Raw genomic sequence first — 23,712 nt, forward strand, 5'->3', positions numbered from 1 at the left:
ATCTCTTTCGGGGTCGGGCAGGAACAGGCAAACTCCAGTCCTTTTTTTTTTTGGTTATTATTATTTTTTAAGTACAAAGAAGGATCGTTAAAAGGCATAATCCTCTAAAGTCCCTCGGAAGAGGAAATGTGCCTCTTATCTGTGAGACGACCGGTTCTCCACGGTTGAGGTAGAAGCAGGCTGTGACGCCACTGGGGATCACTTCTAAGGAATCGGGGGATGGAATGGCTTCAGAGAAGCGATAGTGTGCTCGCTCGCTCGCTCTCCTGCATGCGTTTTAGGTCCTTCGTCAGGGCAAAAAATAAATCCTCTGGGGGGAATTAAAAGAGATGAAGTCATCACGGCGAATGGTGTCTAGAACTACTGCTTCCTGTTCTTCTCCCCCCCAACTGTCATTCCTAATGGCTAGTGTCGCCGAGAAGAATTTCTTCCATTAAATCCAGCCTCGCTGGGGCAGGATTGAGAAAGGGGGCGTCTTTTAAACTGACCCTAAATACAAAGACTTGCGTTTTAGAACGCAGCTTGGTTCCTTGGAATAAACTATAGCGTCACCTGGTTGGAGGAGAGTGGTTTGCTTTTATGTCATCTTAAAAAAGAGATCAAGAGTGTCAACTTTTTTCTATTCCACCCCCCCACCCCTCCAAAAAAAGGCTTTAAGCATCCTCTGAGTTTGGTTTGATTCCAAAAGAAATCGAAAATTCTAAAGCCACTTAATACATTATAATGCGTCTTACTTCCTAATTAATGCCCCTTGCTACCTGTGTTGGTAATTAAAACACGAAAGATCACAGGACAGAAACAAAACCAATGGCGATCAGGAGTTTCAAGGTTGTAATTAGTCACTTAAGATAAAAATTCTATTTCTTGGTAAAATATGCAAAGCTGTTTCCTCGTTGTATTTTACAGAGATGAGTGGGAATGATCACTGAACGAAGTAGGCTGACTTTGTTAATAGGCTTGTATTTATATATTAATGTCGCTGCGGTTGGGAAAGGAAAAAAACTTCGGCAAACTGGAAATCTGAGGGAAAGATGTGACTCTGCTGCCATCTAGCGACCACAGTTTTCTCTATAATGGCTATCGACGCTTTCCGCAAAACTGGCATATAAATTGGGGGCAAATTTCAATAGTAGCCGAAAATCTCGGTGTTAAGGTCACAAAGTGTAAAAGTGAGAATACTGACACACACCCCATGGGACCCTGTTTGAAGTTTATTTGCAAAGTACTTACTCTGCGTGTTCTTTCTGAATCAAAGGGAAAGGAAAGGTCCCCTGTGCAAGCATCAGTCGTTTCCGACTCTGTGGTAACGTTGCTCTCACAATTTTCACAGCAGAATTTTTACAGGTGGTTTGCCATTGCCTTCCCCAGTCATCTACACTTCAATCAAAGGAGGCAAATCCATATATCAAAGTCGTGTATGAAGCTGCTTTAAACTGAATCAGACCCTTGGTCCATCAAAATCATTATTGTCTATTCAGACTGGCAGCAGCTCTCCAGGGTCTTGGGTAGAGGTCTTTCACATTACCTCAGCCTATAAACTGGCAATTGAACCAGGGACCTTCTGCATGCCAAGCAGATGCTCTTATCAGGAGTGATTCAGTATTTCAATGCAGACCTATGAAGACTGGTGGCACCTTACCGTAGCACCAGCTGAGTGGTGCTGAGGACTGAGCAGTAAATCATACAGAGACATGGTGGACTCCCTTTGCTGTTGGTAAGTACTTTAGGCCACCTGGATTGGCTTTAGTTATTAAATCAATGTATTTCTTTGTGACACAAAACCGACATATCAGAAAGTTTGGCACTTGACATAGTTTAGTTCACAGAAGAAAGTTTGAGAATCAGAAACCTAGCAGCCATTTATGTTACCGTTGTCTTAACATTTATTTATTGACCTTATTTATCCTTTATTTTATTTAAACATTTCTGTGCCACCTTTATACTCAACTTTGCCATCTTCAAGGTGGCAAACATTAAAATATTCCAAACATTAAAACAGTGTTTAAAATACAAATATATATAAAATATGTAAAACAATTAAATTAAACATCTGAGCACATGGGTGCATATAAACACAAATAGGGAGGAAGGCTGATGAAGGTTAGTGAGGAAACACTAAGCCAAACAAAAAAAAAATAGTCTTCATTCTTTGGTAGAAGATAACAACAGAGGGAGACAGATGAATCTTCCAGGAGTGAGAGTTCAACGATTTTAGTACCATGAGCAAGGAGGTCCTTTCTCAGGTCTCCATCCATCTAGGCTCAGATGGTGAGGGCACCCAAAGCAGGGCCTCTGAAGATGACCAGAGTGGTCAGGTAGGTTCATATGGGAGTAGGTGATTCTTAAAGTATGATGGCTCCAAACCATGTACAGCTGGAAGCAAATTGGGGGTGTACATGAAATTAGATCGGAATGATGTGGTCCCTATACCCCAGTCCAGTCAGCATTCTATATCATAATTTCTAGATGTCCTTTAAGGACAGCCCCTTATAGATCACTTTTTTAAACAATCAAGTCACAGCTTGATAGTAAACCATGGGGTTTTCAAGAGACATTCAGAGGTGGTTTGCATCACAATCTTGGTATTTTTGGTAGTCTCCCTTCCAAATACTGACCAGAGCCAAACCTGCTTAACTTCCAAGAACTGACAAGGTCAGGCCAGTTTGGCCTATGGTGGTCAGTGAAGGTATTGCACTAATTTAAAATAGATGTCACCAGGCCATGCACTACATTAGCAAGATTTTTCCTGCCCAGGAAGGGCAGCAGTTTCCTCACTAGCCAAAGTTGGTGAAAGACTTCCCTGGCCACCTGTTTATCAGGTCCAGCAGTCTCCCCTGTCTATTAACTTGACCCTTCAGGGGAGTGCAACCCCATCCAGAACAGGAGGTATCCCAATTCCTGGACAAAATCTCCTCTCTACCAAGAGCACCTTTTTGTTGGGATTAAATTTCAGCCTATGAGCCTTCATCTATCCCCAAACCACCTCCAGACATGTGTTCATGGGTTCCACAGCCTCCCTGAGATCTGATGGAAGGGCCAGATAGAGCTGAGGGTCATCTGCATATTGCTGGCAACTCAGCTTCAATTTCTGGATGACCTCTTCTAGTAGGTCATTTAGATGTTAGAAGCATGGGGGCAGGAACCACGCAAGAACCCAGAGGCCAAGCAGCAGTCCCCATGCACCATGCTCTGAGGTAGAACTAAACTGCAAAATGGTGGGTCCCAATTCCAGCTAGTCCAGAAGGATACCATCACAGATGATATCAAAAGCTATCAAGAAGTCCAGGAGAACTAACAGTTGCAGTTGTCCTGTTCATCTCCCAGCACCAGGGTGACCAAGGCTATTTCACATTGGAATGCATAAAAACCATTCAGGAATCCTTGAAATTGCCCAGCCACCACTCATTCAGTCACCTTGCTTGGGAATGGTACTAGACTTGTGCATGGGATGTTGTTTGATTTGTGTTTTTTTATTAATTCCAAAATTAATGCCAATAAGTTTCCTCCCCACCCTGCAACATAATGTTCTGGTAGTCCAGGATGAAAAATTTACAGAAAGCAATACAACAAATTTGAATCAATTTGTTGACTGATATATCGTTTGGCATATGTTGTATATCGCCCAGAGACCAATGTGAGCTGGGATGGGTGATTAGATGATGATGATGAGGGTTGTTTTGCTATTTGGTTGTTCCAAAGTTTTTGTTTCATTGTTTTTGATAATAATGAAACTGGTAAACAACAGGTGTCTTACCTTTGGGGTAGAAACTGAGTATTGTGGTTCCAATGTTCAAAAAGGGGAGTAAAGCAAACCCTCAGAACTGCCATCCAATCAGCTTACTTAACATAGTTGCCAAACTGTACATTCAGGAATGGGAGGCCTCCAGTCATGGGAGGCCTCCAACCAGAGTAAGAAGGCTTTAGAAAAAAGCAACATACCATCTGTCACTTTCAAACTCTCTATCAACTAAAACTCTAAAGTATTAAGGGATCCACTAAATCTTTGTATGTGGCTTTTATAGATTTTACAGCTGCCTTTGATTCTGTCGACAGAACCTCTCTGGATGAAGTTGGTTGGCACAAAAATAGATAAATACTGTTTATTCTACAAGAACCTCACTTCAACATCTCTGCAAAATCAGAGTGGGTACCTCTGGTTCCTGAACAGAGGAAATTTAAATTCTCAGAGGAGTATTTGTATTTAAACAATAATATCATCCTGATGCTATCTGTATTGGAGTTCATTTCTCCTTCTCTGGGTTCTCAGAAATCATCAGTCCTTTTATATGCTGATGACATGGTTCTGGTTTCTCTCACACACAATGGCCTTAGAAGGCTGCTACACAAATTAGGCAACTTCTGTAAAAAAAGAGGCCTTGAACATCAATTATGCCAAGGCTGAAGTTATGGTCTTTAGTAAAAGGCCTTGTAAGTTTAAATGGAGCATAGATGAAATTGCTCTAGATCAATCCAGCATCTTCAAATATTTGGGGTAACCTTCAGTAAAACTTTATTTTGGAGAACTCACTTGGCTATAATCAGGTCTGCAGTCTTTAACATCAATAGGTGCAATTGTAAAATTTTACTACACAAAAGTTTAGTAAAGGAGGTTATCTAATAGACATCGCATATAGCAGGGGTGGCCAATGGTAGTTCTCCAGATTTTTTTGCCTACAACTCCCATCAGCCTCAGCCATCAGCCATCCTGGCAAATAGCAAGGCTATCCCTCAACTTCTTTATGGTATAGAGGTTTGGGATTGGAAAGACAATTTGATTACCAAACTGGAATCCATCCAAGATCTTTTTTTTCCAAGATCATTCTAGTTCTACCTAGCGGTATTCCTGAAACTTTAATGCAAGCAGAACTTTCTCTGCCCTCAATTGGGGCTCGTGAACATGTAGCCTTGATAAGATTTTGGAGACAGCAAAGTAATAATGACACCAATAATATATTTGTAGGCAATGTTACAAAATGATGTTGCAAAACAGTAGGTAGCCTGCTATAATAACATTCTGCATTGATAATTAGATGATACCTGGGGTGTCCCCTTAGCTAGTTTTAATATCCAGGACTGGGTATTCAATTGTGACACTGCAACAGGTAGGCAGACAATCTCCCAGTCCAAATTTTCTCAATGGTTTAAATTACTCAAAAGAGATTGTGTTAGAGCCTCCTACCTAGTCAACATGTTCTCCCATAATTCAGAATAGCCTTCAGTTTGCTTTCAAACTATGCCAATGACTTTTTAGCTGGATGTTACTCCCAAATACCACTAGTTCTACACCACTGCATTTTGCAGAGCTCCAGTTCCAGAAGACTTACCACATATTTTCTCGATACCTCTTTATGCAAAGACCAGAACTAAGAAGAAGGAAGACTGCAGATTTATACCCTGTCCTTCTCTCTGAATCAGAGACTCAGAGCAGCTTACAATCTCTTATATCTTCCCCCCAGACAACAGACACCCTGTGAGGTGGGTGGGGCTGAGAGGGTTCTCACAGCAGCTGCCCTTTCAAGGACAACTCCTGTGAGAGCTATGGCTAACCCAAGGCTAACGCTTAACCACTACACCAAACTGGCTCTCTACACCAAACTGGTTCTCTAAATTCTTAACAGCACTTTTAGTGGGCTTAAACTTTGACTCAGAGAAGCTGCTTTTTCTTCTTTCAGATGCCAATCCATTTGTTTCCTACAGAGCTTTACTCTTTGCTCTAGCATCTAAGAAAATAAGGGATAGAGCTGTATCAAAAGAAGGTAATGTTTTACTTGACTAGTACCTTTTGGTTAGACTATTTTAATATTGATGTTTGTAATCATGTCACATATTACATGCTAGATTATTATATGTACTGGATTGTAATGGCCTTTGGCCACAGACAATAAAATATCTACTACTACCACCACCACCGCTACTATATCTACATTATTGTTTCTTTCATGATTGCTGTTTCATTATTGTTTCCTACTGGTTTCCATGGAAACTTCTTGGGTCTTTATCCAAATTACTCTCAGGACATACCCCCCCCCCCCAGGACATCCACATTCCCAAATTTCAGAAGGTATAATGAAGGGTTTTCCCTTTTTGAGATAATAAATGTCTTTTTGAGACAATGAATGAGACAACCCATTTTTAACTTTAAAGTCTGTGGGAGAATCAATAAGAAAGATTCCAAACACCCAGCAACACTCACAGCAGCGTGCATTGAAGGAATGTGTCGCTGCAGCCACTTGGCCTGAAGGACAGTAACAAAAGAAAGAGGAAGAATGACATGGCAAAGACTTTTGGTACCTGAAGGAGAGCAAGGCATTTGGGGAGGCAGGCAGCAGCAGGAGTACTCTAAAACATTTGCTTGAACAAGGGATAAGATTTTAAGAGCTGCAAGCAAGAAGCCTACAAGGGTTTTAGCACAGCAGGGCAGGCATTGAGATAAGAGTGGAAGGCAAAGCCCCACCCCATACCCTTTAGGACTGGAATACCTCACACATGTTATGTAATCCTAGTGGCTACCACTTGCAGTGAAGAAAGCCCAGAGCCTCTCTCTCCCTTCTCCCTCTGAAGAACAAAGCTTATGTCCTTAAGAAAATCTTGGCTACTTTGTGAAAATGAAACCAGTAGAGTCAGAGAGAGGCAAGACTACAATAACAAAAGAAACAGAATAAAACAAATGAAATCCCCCCCCCCCATTATAGACTGTTCGGATGGGAAATAGTTTCATTTTCATATAATTCCAAAACACTGATTTTCATAATTATGGTGATTAATCATGATTAATTAATCAAATCTAGCAGGCATCTTTCAGAATGGACACACCAGGGATGTGTGTCCATTCTGAAAGATGCCTGCTAGATTTGAAGGGATCCCTTCAAGGCAGGGATGACCACTCCTTCTTTCAAAGAGGCATTTATTGTCTTCTGGACCCAGTGTGCCTTCCTTCCTTTATTTGCCTGTCTCTCTCAATGAAGACCCGTTTCTGCGTGCACCAAATACAAAAAAACTTTGCTTTTTAAAGATAGAGGTAGAAATAAAATATCAAGGATAATACGATGCTTGAATTTTTTTCCCCCTTCTGTAAGTCCTCCTTTCAAATAGGTCGCTGATTTACCTCTCAAATGCTTGGGAGCAGCAACAGTCCTTGCCTATGCAAGAGCTACAGCAACCAAGTCCGTAAAAGAACATGTAAAAGTGAGTGTTATCTAGCATAAGCAAGTAACTCTTTTTCCTTCTGATTTAGGGAGGATGACAAATGTTAGGTAGTTCCAGAAATTCTGTAAACAAGTATTTGACGATTGTCATGTTGGCTTCCAGCTTTCCAATGATTCAAGGTCTCTTTTTCCCCCCAACAGTTTTATGCAGCCAAATTTCCGAATGTTTGTCTGACCTACAATATTGTTTACCAAGGCTGCTCATTAAACATACTTTACCTAGTGGCAATGCAACAGTTGTTCTGAATCACCTAAGGCTGTTCTGTAACACTGGTTCATTTGGTGTTGTCCAGAAGTTGTTAATTTAGTATGATAATACTGTGATGATTTATGACTGCTTTTACCCAGGTCCAAATTCCTTGAAATTCACAGCAAAGGTTGAAAATCCTGAAAGATGACTATATCGAATGATGATTTGATTTTCTGAAATGAGACATTCCAAATATCAAACTTAATGTGTTTCCAGTGACCATTTTCTACTGAATGAAGCAAACATTTTGATGAGTGATTGAAGGTACCATTTGAACAGAAGAGTGTTTTCAACCCATTGGGTAAATCTACTTCTTTAAGACCATTGCTTAATACATGGAAATGGTGCATTCAAAAAGTTGGCGTGGGTGTTTTGTATAATTACAAACATTTGCATTCCAACATGTGATATGAAAACATGTGAAGAAATACTGTTTAACTGGGGCACAACATTATATACCAAAGTCACCAAAACACAGATATTATTAGCATTTGGTAACATCCTCCATGCCATTAGTGCTGGCATTCTTTGAACCCATTTAAGGCTACCCAAGGGGCTGACTATTGTGCATTACAAATATATGTATCCTTTTGGACATGGGGCAGCTGAGCAAGAAAATGTAATCTAGGTGGCCCCAAACTATGAGAAATACCTCTAATTTCAGGTAAAACTAATTAAAAATATGAATGTATAATTGCAGGGTATTTCCTTTTATATTCCAGTTATCTTTTTGCATTGCCATGTTTTCCATTAATTTTGTTTCTTTCAGATTGCCATAGGTCTAATAAAATTAATTTTCTTTTCTCATGGGAGCTATTTCAGTACTGCATGACCAGTGTACTGTTGTAATTGCTTTTTATTGCAGTATTTTAATCTTGTTTGGAACTGGGAGAAGAACTGGAGTCTGGAGATTTGGAATTTAGGGGTTGGGAAATGTAAAATAATAAGTAACGGTCCAGATTAGCCCCATCAAATTAAAGAAGATACATTCCTTTGGGGTGGGTTGCATCACAGATTTGTGGACTATAAGCATCTGCATTGGGAATAATTGTAGGTAGGGCTGCGCTGCTGAAGTTCGTTAAAGGCAGCTGTTCTGGAGCAGTGTGCAGTAGATAGCTGTTTCTTGCTGAGTTCAGGACTCTGTTATAGAGTCCAGCACATTTGTTCAGGATGCAGTTTTATGTTTTCTGAGGTCCTGCACTGAGTATTCTGTCATCTTGCTACTGCTGATATTTTAGGACTTGTATTTCTAATAACCTGTTGGAGTTTTTTTTAGATTCAAGGAAAAACTACGTCCTGCTGAATATAACAATATATTTTCAACAGAGATAAATGTAAAGTTCTGCATTTCATTAGGAAAAATCAAATGCATAATTCTAGGATGGGGGAGACTTGTCTTGGTAGTAGCACATGCAAAAGGGATCTAGGAGTCTTAGCTGATCATACACTGAACATAAGTCAGCAGTGTGGTGTCGTAGCTAAAACGGCAAATGTGATTTTGGGCTCCATCAACAGGAGTATAGTGTCATGATAGTATCATTTTACTCTGCTCTGGTCAGACTTCACTTGGAGTACTGTGTTCAGTTTTGGGCACCACTGTTTAAGAAAAATTTTCATAAGCTAGAACATGTCCATATGAGAGCAATAAAGGTGATGAGGGATCTGAAGACCAAATCCTATGAGGAAAAGTTGAAGGAACTGGGTATGTTTATCCTGGAAAGGAGATGACTGAGAGTTGATATAATAGCCATCTTGAAGTATTTTAAAGGCTGTCATAGAGAGGATGGAGCAGAGTTGTTTTCTGTTACCCAGAAGGTTGGGCCAGAACCATAGGAAGAACTTCCTGACAGGGCAGTTTCTCAGTGAAACAGGCTTCCTCAGGAGATGGTGGACTCTCCTTCTTTGGTGGGTTTTTAACCAGAGGCTAGAGGGCCATCTGACAACAATGCTAATTCTATGTTTCTTTAAGAAGTAGTGTAATAGTTAACAAAATTTGTGTATGCAAGTGCCACTAAACTTGTGCTTGAACAATTGTTGATAATAAAGGAATGGTAGCACACTTTGACCCAGAAAAAACCCAAAATGGCAAACTGTCAAATTTATTTTTATATTAACAATGGAAAGGGTTTTTTTTTAAAAAAAAAATAAAAATAAAATTGGATTTGTAATGTTAGTTTCACAAAATATGCCAAATTTGCCTCATGTAATTGCTATGCATGTCTATGAAATATGACTTTTCCAATAATATAACTCAGTGTTTCAGAGGTCTTAACATGGTGATTAGGCAAAGTAAATGTTGCCTTAGCATGGAGGTCATGAATAAAGAGAGTATCTTTGAACAGGTGCAGAATCCTTCCCCCTCATTCACAGTTTACTTCCCACAATTTTATCATTCATACTAGGCAGATTTACTATGAGCTCTCCCATAATTAATGGGATAAACTGAATCTTTAATAAAGACATACACACAAATGTGTCAAGAATACAGGAATACAGAAGGAAGATCAGTGGGAGATCACAGAGACATTAGTACTTACTGGCTGGAAGAAATTACTGTAGCAGGAGGTATTTGGCTTAGAGAAATTCAGACACAGACAGGGAAGGTTTTTAATAGGGAGATAGCTGTCAAACTGCAGAAGGTCAGCTTTCTAGTAAGTAAGGACCTCTACTTGAATTTTAGAGTATGATTTAATTATGTTTGCTGACACCTAACTGATACTTTAGGGTGGCTCACACCACCCTTATAATGAAGCAATGCATAAACATTGTTAACCTCTGAAGGAAGGTTAACCCGTCCCATTAGGGCAAACAGGCCACTGTGGCTTGCAAGCATTTAGGATGCTCATTTACTTAGTTTTTTAAAAGAGGAAGCTGTAGCTACCACACACAACATGCCTACCAGCACTTCTGTAGATACAGTTGGCTTACAATAAATCCTTATAGGTAATCAGTTTATGTTCCTGGTACCTTCTCTACTTTTACTAACATGATTTAACCATGTTTCTTGACTACATAAGATTGGGGGGGGGGGGAATTACAGATTAGCTTTGCCACTGATTCAAAACCCACAATTAATGTAAGCGCCTTCCCCGTTATTTTTTTATACACCTCAAGCTGCTATCAACCTTGGAAAACACCAGCTAGGAGTTCATTGACTTCCATCAATTAGACTACAATCATAGTATTAGGTTAAACCTAATGTTTTCAAATTACCTCCAGGCTGCCTCTGAAATTATAATATTCAATCCTATAACTTCATCAAGGTATTGGGGGAGGGGTGAACTAAGTTTTATCATAATGAAACAATGATAGAAATCACTAGAATTTAAACAATCATTTTTTAAAAGTATTCCTAAAATTCTATTCCACTAACTTTCGGATTGTGATCCAAAAGTGAAATACAACTGTGCAGTTCTAAACAGAGTTAAATCCCATTGAATTCAAATGAACTTACTCCCTAGTAAATGTGTCTGAGACGGAAACCCAAGTTCAGCAATAAAAATGAGCTACAGTGCATTCTGCCTGGTTAGCTCTAGATGTAATTTGCTAAACAGACACAATGAGCTAGTTTCAGCGCTACTTAATTTTAGTTCCAAAGCTTGAACAAAGAGGCTTGTGAAAAGTCCCACTAGACAGGATGTGGGAGATCTCTTAAAACAGGGGTCGCCAATCTTTTCTTTAATGAGAGCTACTTCTGAGTAATGAGAAAGACTCTGCAACTCACACATACACACCGCCCCCAGCATGTTACCAGGTGTTGTTCTGGCCTAGAATAAACTTGGACTAGGAAAAGCTCCAGGAACAAAGCTATCAGCTAAGCAGCACAGAAAAAAATCCTGTAAAACAGAGTTTTGTAGACTTTTCTTGGGTCTTCTAGAGGATGCATGAGTTACTCTCCATCTTCTAGGGGATGCAGGAGAGCCAGTTTGGTGTAGTGGTTAAGTGTGCGGACTCTTATCTGGGAGAACCGGTTTTGATTCTGCACTCCTCCACTTGCACCTGTTAGCATGGCCTTGGGTCCGCCATAGCTCTGACAGAGGTTGTCCTTGAAAGGGCAGCTGCTGTGAGAGCCCTCTCCAGCCCCATCCACGTCACAGGGTGTCTGTTGTGGGGGAGGAAGGTAAAGGAGGTTGTGAGCCGCTCTGAGACTCTTTTGAGTGGAGGGCGGGATATAAATCCAATATCATCTTCCAATATCTTCTACTCTGCAGCAACAGGTGAACTACTAGTAGCTCATAAGCTAGCTCTTTTAAACTTATATCATTAAAAAAAACACATTTTCCTTCTGATGAGTTCAAAGTTTAATTGCACATCAGATTTTCACCCTAACCCATCAAACCAGTCTTGGACTTCTCTTCACTTTCCAACTTAGATTATAATTAATATACGAAGGATCACAAAACTGAAAAGGAGAGGTGATTGTGGGGTCAGGAAAACATTTTATTTCTTTTAATTGGTTGTTATTCTTAACCTGGAGATGAGAATGTTTATGTATTGGATACAGGCAGTCTTCTGATTACACAGCATGCCAGAACCTCTTGTTGAGGATAAAAGAGGAGAGCACAAAAGTAGGCTTGAAATTCAATGTCAAAAAAATTAAGATCATGACATCCGGCCCCATCACTCCTTGGCAAATAGAAGGGGAAGACATGGAAGTTGTGACAGACTTCACACTTTCGGGATCCAAGATCACTGCAGATGGTGACTGTAGCCATGAAATTAAAAGACATTTGCTCCTTGGGAGGACAGCTATGGCAAACCTAGGCAGTATAATAAAAAGTAGAGACATCACCCTGCCAACAAAAGTCTATATAGTCAAAGCAATGGTATTCCCAGTAGTAATGGTGGCTGTGAGAGTTGGACCATAAGGAAGGCCGAGCGCAGAAGAAAAGATGCTTTTGAGATGTGGTGCTGGAGAAGAATCTTGAGAGTCCCTTGGACTGCAAGAAGATCAAATCAGTCAGTCCTAAGGAAAATCAACCCTGACTGTTTCCTGGAAGGTCAGATGCTGAAGCTGAAGCTCAAATACTTTGGCCACCAAATGAGAAGGGAGCACTCCCTGGAGAAGATCCTGATGCTGGAAAAGACAAGGCAAAAGAAGCAGGGGATGGCAAAAGATGAGATGGCTGGACAGCATTACTGATGTAACAAACACGAATTTGAGCAGACTTCGGAGGATGGTAGAAGACAGGAGGGCCTGGTGTGACTTTGTCCATGGGGTCACAAAGAGTCAGACTCGACTGTGACTGAACAACAACAACAACAAAAGGATAGATTGTTATCCAATTATTATTTTAGTCAGATTAAGTTACAGATTCCACTTTGCTCCCAGTAAAGAGTCACTAAATAGAAATCTTAATGCCCAGTCCCCAGTGTTACTATGTATTTGCCCTACAACCTCTTGGGAAAGAAGTTCCTGTACATGTTTATTCTACCTGTGTTTACACCATAGCTCTTTTAATGTTCTGTCATTCGTTCTGCTACTGCCACAAGCAAAATGCCAATATGTCTTACACCATATGCCATTCTCCTCTTTCTGGATGTTTTCCTACTATTTGTTTTTTTTATTTTTTATTTTGCCCATATTGCCTTCTGATACCAAACTGGTCAACAATTATACAAACAGCAGGAGCAGGATTAGGAACAACAGATCATCACTAAGGGTCTGTTGGCTTGTTTTTACATGAAATCCAAGTGCAGCTGTAGGCTATCCTCCAAAGTCTAAAATATATCCATCATCATATATTCACAACAACAACATCCAGCATCATTTTTTGGTGTGCAGCCAGAGCTCTATCATCTATATGCTGCTCACATGCTGAATCACATAAGAAACAATGTGAGGATCCTTGGCATCTCACTTTTGAATGCTGGAGGTTGAAAATGGGGTCTTCAGGTGGAAGAGATATGCCAAACATAATGGCATACATTTCTGGGTACAGTATTTCCACTTTCTGTCAATCATATTATTGTCTCATTGAATTGGAGCAGGCTTTCTTATTCTATATAAACATGGATCTTGGTTTTGTACATTTTTGCATTCTGTAGGGATGTGCCGGCTGCATGCTAGAAAAGGACAAAAACTTTCATGTCAGGCAAGCATTATGCTTTGCTCTACTCTTGCAATTAGTTCACACTGTACCAAGATCTTTTCAGGATTCCAGCGGGATCAAGTTAAACACACACAAAATTAAAGATGTTTCATAAGCACAACAGCAAAACAACATTTGCATCAAAGTTCACCTGAACAGATAACATTATGTTACCCACAGGCATCAGTGGCATCAGCTGAAAGATGCTAGGTGGTTGGCTATTCAGTTCAGTGACAGAGTAGAAAAGCAGGTTGATCACTGGAGAAATGGCAAGAAGCTAAACGGATGCCCATGTTTGTTCCTGCCATGTTGGAGATCATAAAATCAATTGGTCATTAGTGAAACCTGATTTCTTGGGGGATGATTTTCTCAGAGCCTTTTGAATTCTACTACTGAACATTTGTATTTCCTTCAGACCAAACAGTCCAGTTTTAATACTAAATATCCCCATTACATCCAATAAGGTTTAAATGATAATTTGCACCATCTTCTGAAAACACGTACATGATGCAACAGCATCAGCTCAAAACAGGCTCTTTTTCATGAGAATGGGTGAAGGAGGTCTTGAACAAGATACTGCAATTCCTAATGACTCCTGTCTCTTCTTTCTGACTATTTTGCTTCCTCTGATTTAGTCTGTTAATTTTCATACAATTTAGCCTCTCCCAGAAAATGCATGAGGAAGTGACTCAAACTCCCCTTGGTTTGTTTGATCATTAATTATTTATCTCTTGCTCTAAAATAGTTCTCCAAATTTCCAGACAGTTGATATAGAGAGACTTCCAGGAATGAACTTCTGAACTCTAGTCAGTTTAACTATAAATTAGTAAACCTCCTCCTCTTAGTCCATAGGCCTCCTTTTACAGCTGGATATTTCCATTTCTACTGCAACTTTTGAGCCTTTATTACCTTAGCCAAGTTTTAACTTGTTTAAAGGTTTCAGAAATCTATGAATTCTCAAGTTCCTACTTGCAAAAGGCAGAAAGATGTACAGTCTCTCAGGCTACATTTGTTTCCCCATCCCATGATGGAAGGCCACCTGAAGCAGGGGAAAGCAGCAAAGACATTGCTTGCATGTATATACTGGCAGGCAGGCCATGCTTCAAAACTGAGAGATAGAAGTAGATTTTACCTCCCCCCTTTCCAGTGAAATGCAGCCCACTTTTATGCATACTGAGAATGGAAGGAGAGGTTCAGACTGACTCTAAGAGAACCAGCGGTCAAGGGTCAGATTTATCAGGTGTCTTCCCCCACTGGGGGAACTTACTGGCAGTGGGGGAAGCTTACACCAGCATCTCAGTATTGTTGCCAGCAATGCTGTGACATCACTTCTGGCATGCTCCAGTAACATGGTGATGATGCTGACATGCTGATGTACCCCTCCCATAACTGCCAGTAACTCCCCAGCAGTTGCCTGGGTTACCAGGAAATCCTAGCGCAGGGGTGTCAAACATGCAGCCTGTGGGCCGGATACAGCCCGCAGAGGGCTGCAATCAGGCCCTCTAGCAACTGGCTGTTGTCTGCTTCATTCTACCTTGCCTGCTGTGTTCCGTCGCCATTTTGTGTTTCTCCCCAGCAATCAGTTGGCCAGCAAAGGAGCCTTTCTTGGCTCCTTCTCTCTCCCCCTCCCTTTTCCCAAAGAGAGGAGGAGCCTTAGCCGATGAAAGAGCCTGGCTCTATAGCTCTGCTGGGTGATTAAGTTTGCCAGACTCAGTTAATCACCCTGCAGAGCTAATGAGCCAAGCCTCTCTTCCTTCCTGGCTGAGGCTCCTCCTTGTGCCTTGGGGGAAGGAAGGAACAAGCCAGAGCTTCCTTTGCCCAGTCCCCACCATTGGGAGAAATACAAAGAAAGCACTTTTAAGACTAGCAACGTTTCATTGAAGGTATGAGCTTTTTGCCTTGCTACAGAGAGAGAGATTTTGGTTGGGCTTGTTATGGGCACAACAGGTTTTTCCTCCTCTTTTTCCTATATTCATGCCCTCAAGTCTTTCTCAATAGGAAAGCATGTGAACTGTTTAAAAGAGCAATAACAAGTCAGGGTTAGGCTGAGTGTGTCCAGCCCAGGTTTCCCTTGATTTTTCTTTCACATTTTCCTTTGATTGGTGATTTTGAACTCAGACTTCCCAGATAGTAGGCTGCTACTGACTACTGTACATGGCTGTCTCTCTGTTCTTCCACTGCCACATAGGAGTTGTAGTTATTTTTCTGAGGAAGACTATAGTTTTGTAGAGAAGCACATAGCCCTCAATCTGTGCCATGGTGCCTTCATGTGTTCTTGACCAGCACATGAAACAACTTATGTACAAAAGCTCACAATGCCCAGCTGCTTCATGTTTTCCTCTGGGTCTGAGGCTCAAGGCATTGACTATGAGATCTTTGTAATGAATGTCAATAAATCAAAGGTAGGTTTGCAACTTACAGATGTGCACACCTGAACAATACTTGAACAACACATTCAGGATTGGTACAGCACAAACATTGTCTGCAGTTTTTGATGCAATAATTCATAGCAAGAGATGACATTTATCACACTATAAAACAAAATATTGCAAGAGTGCTAATGTTTTAAGTAAAAAAATGTGTTTGTCTGTGCCCCCTTTATACAGTTTATATGTCCTCTACCTGGCATTACATTTTATGACAGACATGGCCCAGCCTGACAAGGTCTCATTTATGTCAAATCTGGCCCTCATAACAAATGAGTTTGACACTAATGTCCTAGAGCCTACCCTGTTCTTATCTTGCTGGGCTCTGGTAGTTTGGCTGTGGTATAGAAAGTCCAACAGACTGGGAGACAATGGGTCAAATTCAGCCAGGTTTTCTGCTGGTGAAAAAGAAGAGGGGGTTCCCTTTGAACAGCAAAATGACTGTGCTTGGGATCATGGAGCCTGCCAGTACAAATTCCATGTGGGTCAGGGCCTGTAATGAGGGAAATAGAGTGCTATTGAGCTTAAAAGCTGATAGGGTCCAATGCAATTGCTGAAATAAATGCAGCAAGGTGCAGCAAATCTAGCACCCCAAGGTTATGTTATCTATTGCTGTAAAATACACCCCACCCCCACCCCACACATACACACACAAAGAGAGATGCTTGGAAATGAAGGGAAAACTCTAGCTGATTCATGCCTTCCTGTTTCCACTTTGCCAGTTAGAATTTTAATTACATATATAGGGGGGGGGGGGCTCTTTCCTTTCTATCTGAAATTAGAAAGTGAGTTTAAACTGCATCTGTTGGGAATAGAAATAACCTCAAGAAATTTGTTTTCTATTGAAATCTGTGAAAAGTACTATCACACTGATCAACGACCACGACTTGCTATAATATTAGAGATTTCAATTAAATCTGTTAGAAGTGCATAACGATGAAACCCACTTTCACCCCCCACCCCCCAGCTCCCAAGAATTCAGGACGAATGGAATTTAGCACAGAGCAGATTTCAGAACATTACAGAAACTGAGGAATATCACTTATCCATAGTTCTTTTGCATAGTCTCACAACTTCATGGTACCAAAAACAAAACCATGGACTGCCACCCCTTCAGCCTGCTGCTTTTACTATTTTAATTTTTATTGCTTCTGTGATTTATTTTCCAGATTGCTGGGATTATGTTCCACTGGTTCTATTAATGTTTTGCTGTTGTTGTTTTTGACGTGCTTTATTGTTGCTTTATTTCCTCTATTGATTTAAATCTTTTATATAAACAACTCCAAGAACTGATTTAGTTGAAGGGCAGAATACAATTTTTTAAAAATAATTAATAAAGTCAATAGGAATACACTTTTCAGTATATTATCATGGCGCATGCACACACTTCCACCAGTAGATGAGGGCAATGGCGTTCACCACTTCTCCCTTTCAGCCTCCAGGTGGGGCCTGAGGATCTCCTGGAATTACAGCACATCTCTAGACTACAGAGATCAGTTCCCCTGGAGAAAATGGATGCTTTGGAGGGTGGACTCTATGTCATTGTACCCCATTGAGGTCCCTGTCTTTCCTAGGCTCAATCCTCAAATCTCCAACAGTTTTCCATCCTGGAGCTAGTAGCCCTGCCCCCTGCCAGTGGCTGCTTCCACTTTAGATGCCGCATTGTACCTCGTGCTGATCCAAAAAAGTCCATTGAACTCCAGAGGCAGCACTGCATTGGCCATGGCAGGCTGCAGCAGAAGCTGGAAGCAGGAAATCTTTTCTGCCTGTGGTTTGCTAGATATAGAGTACCAGCAGTCCTGAAAGCACACTTTAAAATTGTTAAATAAAAGCAAAATATGTAAAAATAATAAAATTATTTTAAAAATTGAAAGTCACACAGCATACAGTTCTGAAAAGTGACAAACATCAGTCTATTGCTTTGTGTGGTTCAATATCCATAAACAGAAGTGAGACACACAGAAGTTTTTGACACAACTAAGCATTCTGGTATGGCAGCTGGCCAGTAATGGGTTTCTTCTGTAATTTCAGACAGACCTGTTTTACTGACTGCTACTGGAATACTTTTACCTTTTCTGACAGTCCTGGAGCTGTCCCAGTAGTGGGGTGTGCCTGAGGCATCATTATTGAAGGCTGCTTCCATGTACTTTTCAACGCCTCCTCTTAGATCTGAATTGCCACAATAGGCTGTGAGAAATATCCCATAGCACTTCCAGGAGTGCCAACAGTTTTTGCACCCTTTTTTGTTAGCTGGCTTGCGATTCTCTCTCTTTTTGTAATGGCCGTCTATGATGCTATGATGCTGAAACAAACCAGTACAACAGCACCGTGACTGGGATGCATGGACCCCATTGTGAAACAGTTCTCAAATGGACATTCAAAAGAAAAAAGGAGAGATCATGCACTGCCCAGTGAAAAGGGGCGCAAAAGGGAAAGTGGAACTGTATGAAATGGCACAGCAGTTTCGTGACGGATCACTGCTGGAAGGGAATGCACTGTGTAAAACTCCCATCCCTGTACCAGATTATTCCCTGACATCCCAATAGCGATTACCTTCTGGTTTAGAATGTCTAAGTGTGAAAAGCTTCATAATCAACAGCTAGCTGTTTATAATACACAAATCACCACTGATAAAATATAACAATGTTTCATGTCAATTTACATATGTAGAAAACTGCCTTAGACTGGCAGCGGTTCTCCAGGGTTTCACACAGAGGAGGTCTTTCCGAACATCAGTTACCTGAGATCTTCTAACTGGAGATGGCACAATAATTGGATGTGAAATATTCTACATGCAAAGCTTATGTTCTACCATTTAGCTACAACTTCGCCCCATACTTGGTGTGGCATTTGTGTAATTTCCAATGAAAAATACTTTTAGCTAGGTAGCTGGGAGTACTTTATCAGTTGGCTCCAAGTGCAAAAAATATGCCTGCATGAGTGAGGTAGAAATGGTATCTTCAATTTTCTGCTTCAAGCTCCCTGACAGAGACAGTACTAGTATGACAGTACTAGACAGTACTTTCACCCCAGGCAGGATTGCATGGAGTAGTTGCCAATGCATTTGATTTTCTGGATTGGTGCAACTGTTTCATGGGTATATTCGGACCAGCCCAGATGGAAAATTCATTCTTCTATTGTTTACAGTTGCTCACTTCAAATAAATGTTCCACTTCTAGTATCTAGTGGTATTTTGTTCTCCTTTCATTGCATCATAACTTCTGGAGTTATATAACTATATAACTAGAAGTCATTATGCTGTGTGACAGAAGCAGCAGGAGGGAAATCCATGGGTGCTTCTATGTAGATGTTTTAAATTTTGATATATAAACCTGTCTGAGTTCATTTCCTGACCGGGGAGGGGGGGAGTATGATATAAATTAGGTCAGTTTAAACAATAATTTCTCATGAGCCATTGACTAAAGTCACATTTTTCCACCATTGGTTTTCAAATGAATTGTGGTTTCTTGTCTTCAATAATAAACAGTGCACTTTTTTGCATAAAAGTTTACTGTTTTATTTCCTTTTTGGTCAATACAATGATGTAAAACACAATCTATAGAAAATAAATCAGAGTTCAAGCTGGAGTAAAAAGTCCTCAGAGAACACAGTATTAATTATGCAAAAACTCTCTTTTATATATATTCCAGAAGATTCTGGAACTTCTTTTGGTAACCTGCCACACTCTCAAAGGCAGAAAGTCTTCGCTAAACCTTCCTTCCTATATCATCTGTTTTTATGTGTTCTCTTCACTGATCAGACAAGCAATGCCTTTGTTGCACACAAACAGGGAGCCAAGCATGCTCCCTCACCCAATCAACAAAGGGACACACAATCGGAGTTCTGTTGAAGCAGGAATTGTTCTTATAAGGCTTATCAATAGGTCTGGAGAAACACTCCACAATCTCTCTATACCAATATCTCCTGTGTTTCTGTGTTTATCAAGGAATCAGGTCCATTACAGCTGATAACATTTTGATAACATATCCAACACACACACACAGAGCTAGCCAAGGCCAGTTGTTGGTTGCTGGAAGTTCTGTTACGAGGGCAACACTGGATTATTCTGGGATGCCCTGGGCTCTTCCCAAAGTACCTAGGTAAGTTTACTATTTCTTTGACCCATCTGCAGCTGTATGGAATGTGGAAGTTTTCCCTGAGAATGTTGCCCTTTATTTAATGCTTTCCCTGAGATAAAGACCTTTTTGAAGAGCACGGTCTCCTCCCTTTCTGGCTTAAAGTTGTCTCTATATTAGAAGAATAAGGCTTCAGTATGAATGCTTTAGGCTTAATCAATATATCCCATATTCAAGTATGATTCTCAGTGTAAGGCATAGCTTCTGATTAATCCCTGTAGTGCAAGTTTGATGTGCAAACAGGTTGTTTTTCCCATCACCTTCATCCCCATGTATACTGGACATTTCTGTAGCTGTGTATTTATTTTATCACCCTGTAATATTGTACTCTCAAATCTATGACCCGAACTCATGGTTATTTGTTCTGAAATAAACACCACTGGGATTCAATGGGGTTTTCTTCTGTTAAGGTTGCCACAGTAAACATAATGAGGTACTTCCATCATAGAACATAATAATAATTGATTCTAATATGGTCATATTTTCCTGCCAACTACAGTGAATCCCTTTAAAAATGGGTGACACTTATTGCTCTTGGCTCTATCTGCTTTTGAACATTACTTATTAACATTGCATTTATCATTAGAAGGCATTATACATGAAAATCTAGTGTTTATAAAATATTCCATGTTTTATAAGAAACAATATAAGGCTTGACTCGCAGCTTGGATTTACATTTGTTTCTTTGTAGTTAGCATACATGATAGGCATTTTATGCATGCTCAGCTAAATATAGCACTGTTTACTATGAGTTTACTCAAGCCAACAACTATGTTATTTAGTTCACAAATCAATTAAGTGAATCACTAATAATATAAGAGGAATTTTTAAGGTTAGTGTTGCCGTATACTGGCTTATTAGGCATGCACAAGTAATGGGTGCTTAGCTATGTAGGAAGACTAAATAATCTTAGAATTTGAGGATTTGTGAATGTACCTAATAGAATTTATTTCCTAACAAGCTGTAGGTGAGAGGCTGGAAGTCAACATAATTCATCTTGCTCATGTTTGCACTGGAGAACCCTAGCATGTCATGAACCATGCAGAATTTCTAGTCATGCTTTGCAATGTTATCAGGATAATAGTTTTAATTTCCTTAAAGAGCAGTCCTTGGAACCTTTCTTGTTCAATCTGGCTCCTGTGTTGAAAATTGTGCCTGACAGGCAGAGAGTCGAGACACCAGCTACAATATCCTCATCCTAGTTATTTCCTTTTGAAGCCTCTGGTATTCCCCAGAAGAAATTTTAAGTGGCATTACAGAAGGATTGCATGATATGGCATATAGGGGTTTTTAAAAAGTATTTCCAGGGGTCTTGCGATTGCATAAGAAGATTGTGTCAAAGGAAAGACAGCAATGAATGCAACAGTTGTATATGTTGTGATCATACAAGCCATGTATGTTTACTTGGAAGTAGGTTCTATGGATTGAAATATGTCCAAAGAAAAATGCATAGAGCCTTAGCCCACATATGTATAGTAAAGGGTTTCTCTATTTTTGTTTTATTTTTAATGCCTCTAAATTATATTCCAGTTGATAAAGAACTAGATATATGAGGGGAGTGCAACCCGGTTGATTCTCCTGGACCTCTCAGTGGCTTTTGATCATTCTGTCCTTCTGGACTGCATTTCAGGGTTGCCATCTTTTCTGCTATGCTCTTTAACATCTACGTGAAACTGCTGGCAAAGGTTATCCAAGATCTGAACTATGGCAGATAACACTCAGCTCTATCTCACACTTCCAGTGGATACTCTATTCAAATATGAAGAACATTGCCTAATTAAAAAAAAGCACTAAGAAAATACAAAAATGTCTTTGCTACCAGAAAAGAAGGAATCAAGTAACTCTCACATCAAAGTACATTCCATAATGTGGCTGTCATCATCGAGAAAACAATGCCCTGTGCCATTATAGTTTCAGCAAAGGATACAAACTCAAACAAGGCCTTTCTGATTTCAAGATTAAAAAGACAAATGTAATGTACTCACAAGTAGTTAGGCAGTCCTGCACTGGAGCCAAGTTGAAGAAACAGGCAGAAGTGTTCAATACAAGCCACAAATTCTAATCCAGTTTTATGACATAGTACCCTATGCACTGCAGCAATCCAAATGGGAGGTTACTACAGCAGAGAAAGAGAGAAAACTGTTCATAAGAACATAAGAAAAGCCCTGCTGGATCAGACCAATAGTCCACCTAGTCTAGCATCCTGTCTCACCCAGTGGTCAACCAGTTCCTCTGGATGACCAACAACAAGGCCAAAGGAAAGATCTCCACCTCTATGCCTTGTTGTTGGCCACTTTCACTGAGTTACCAACTATAATCCCAAGATCTTTTCAGCAAGTTCAAACCCTATTAGCTTATCCTTGAAGCTGGGATTTGTTGCCCCAATATGCATCACTTTATCATTACCAACACTGAGCTTCATTTGCCACATTGTCTTTCACTTACCTAGTTTGTGGAGGTCCTTCACAAGTCAGCTTTGGTTTTTACCATCCTGAATAATTTGGTGACAGCTGCAAACATGGCTGCTACACTACTCAGCCCCAGTTCCAGATCACTGATGAATTAAATAGTACCAGTCGCAATATTGATCATTGTAGGAGCCCACTGTTTACTTCCCTCCATAGTGAGAACTGTCTACTGATTCCTGTCATTTAACCAATTTTAATCCATAAGAGAACCTGTCTTCTTATCCTATGACTGCTAAATTTACTCAGGAGTCTTTGATGACTTATCTTATCAAAAGCCTTTTGAAAGTCCAAGTATATCAAATATATTACTGCTGTTGCTGCTGCTACTACTACTACTTATTTAATCACCCCATTCCAGCCTAGGCCAGGCTCTGGATGACATGCAACAGACAAAACAATTGGATTTATACCCTGCCCTTAACTCAGGATCTCAGAGTGGTTTACAATATCCTTCTCTTCCTCTCCCCACAACAGATACCCTGTGAGGTAGGTGGGGCTGAGAAAGCTCTCTGCAAGAACTGTAGTTGACCCAAGGTCACCCCAGCAGCTGCATGTGGAGGAGTGGGGAATCAAACCCAGTTCTTTCAGATTAGAGTCTGTGCCCTTAACCACTACACAAAACTGGCTGTCAATGTTTACTGGGTCACCGTTGTTTACACTCCAATGCTTGTTCACTTTCTCAAAGAATTTCAAAAGGTTGGCAAGGCAGGACTTCAATTTACAGAAGCCATAATGATTTTCCCTCAGCAGGCTTTGTCCCTCTATATGCCTAACAATTCTATCTTTGATTACAGTTTCTACTAATTTGCCTGGGATAGACCTTAGGCTGACTGGCCTGTAATTTCCTGTCTCTCCTCTGGATCCCTTTTTATCTATCTCATTAAGTTTTTTAGTCACTACCATCACCTGAGGTTTAAATAGAAAGACAGCCTGCAAATCTGTTTGGGAATGGGCAAGAGAATAACGCTTTCAAAAAAAAAAACACAAAACCAAATTAATTCTCATTTATGTTAACAGACATTTGGATTAGGGCATAATTTTGTTAATCTCATGAAGTCATTCACAATCATGTATTCAAAAAATACCCCTGAAGCTCCTTAGTTTTATTGGGGGGGGGGGGGATTATGGGTGTCAG

The sequence above is a fragment of the Heteronotia binoei genome, chromosome 1 (genome assembly GCF_032191835.1).
Source record: "Heteronotia binoei isolate CCM8104 ecotype False Entrance Well chromosome 1, APGP_CSIRO_Hbin_v1, whole genome shotgun sequence".
Taxonomy (NCBI): Eukaryota; Metazoa; Chordata; class Lepidosauria; order Squamata; family Gekkonidae; genus Heteronotia; species Heteronotia binoei.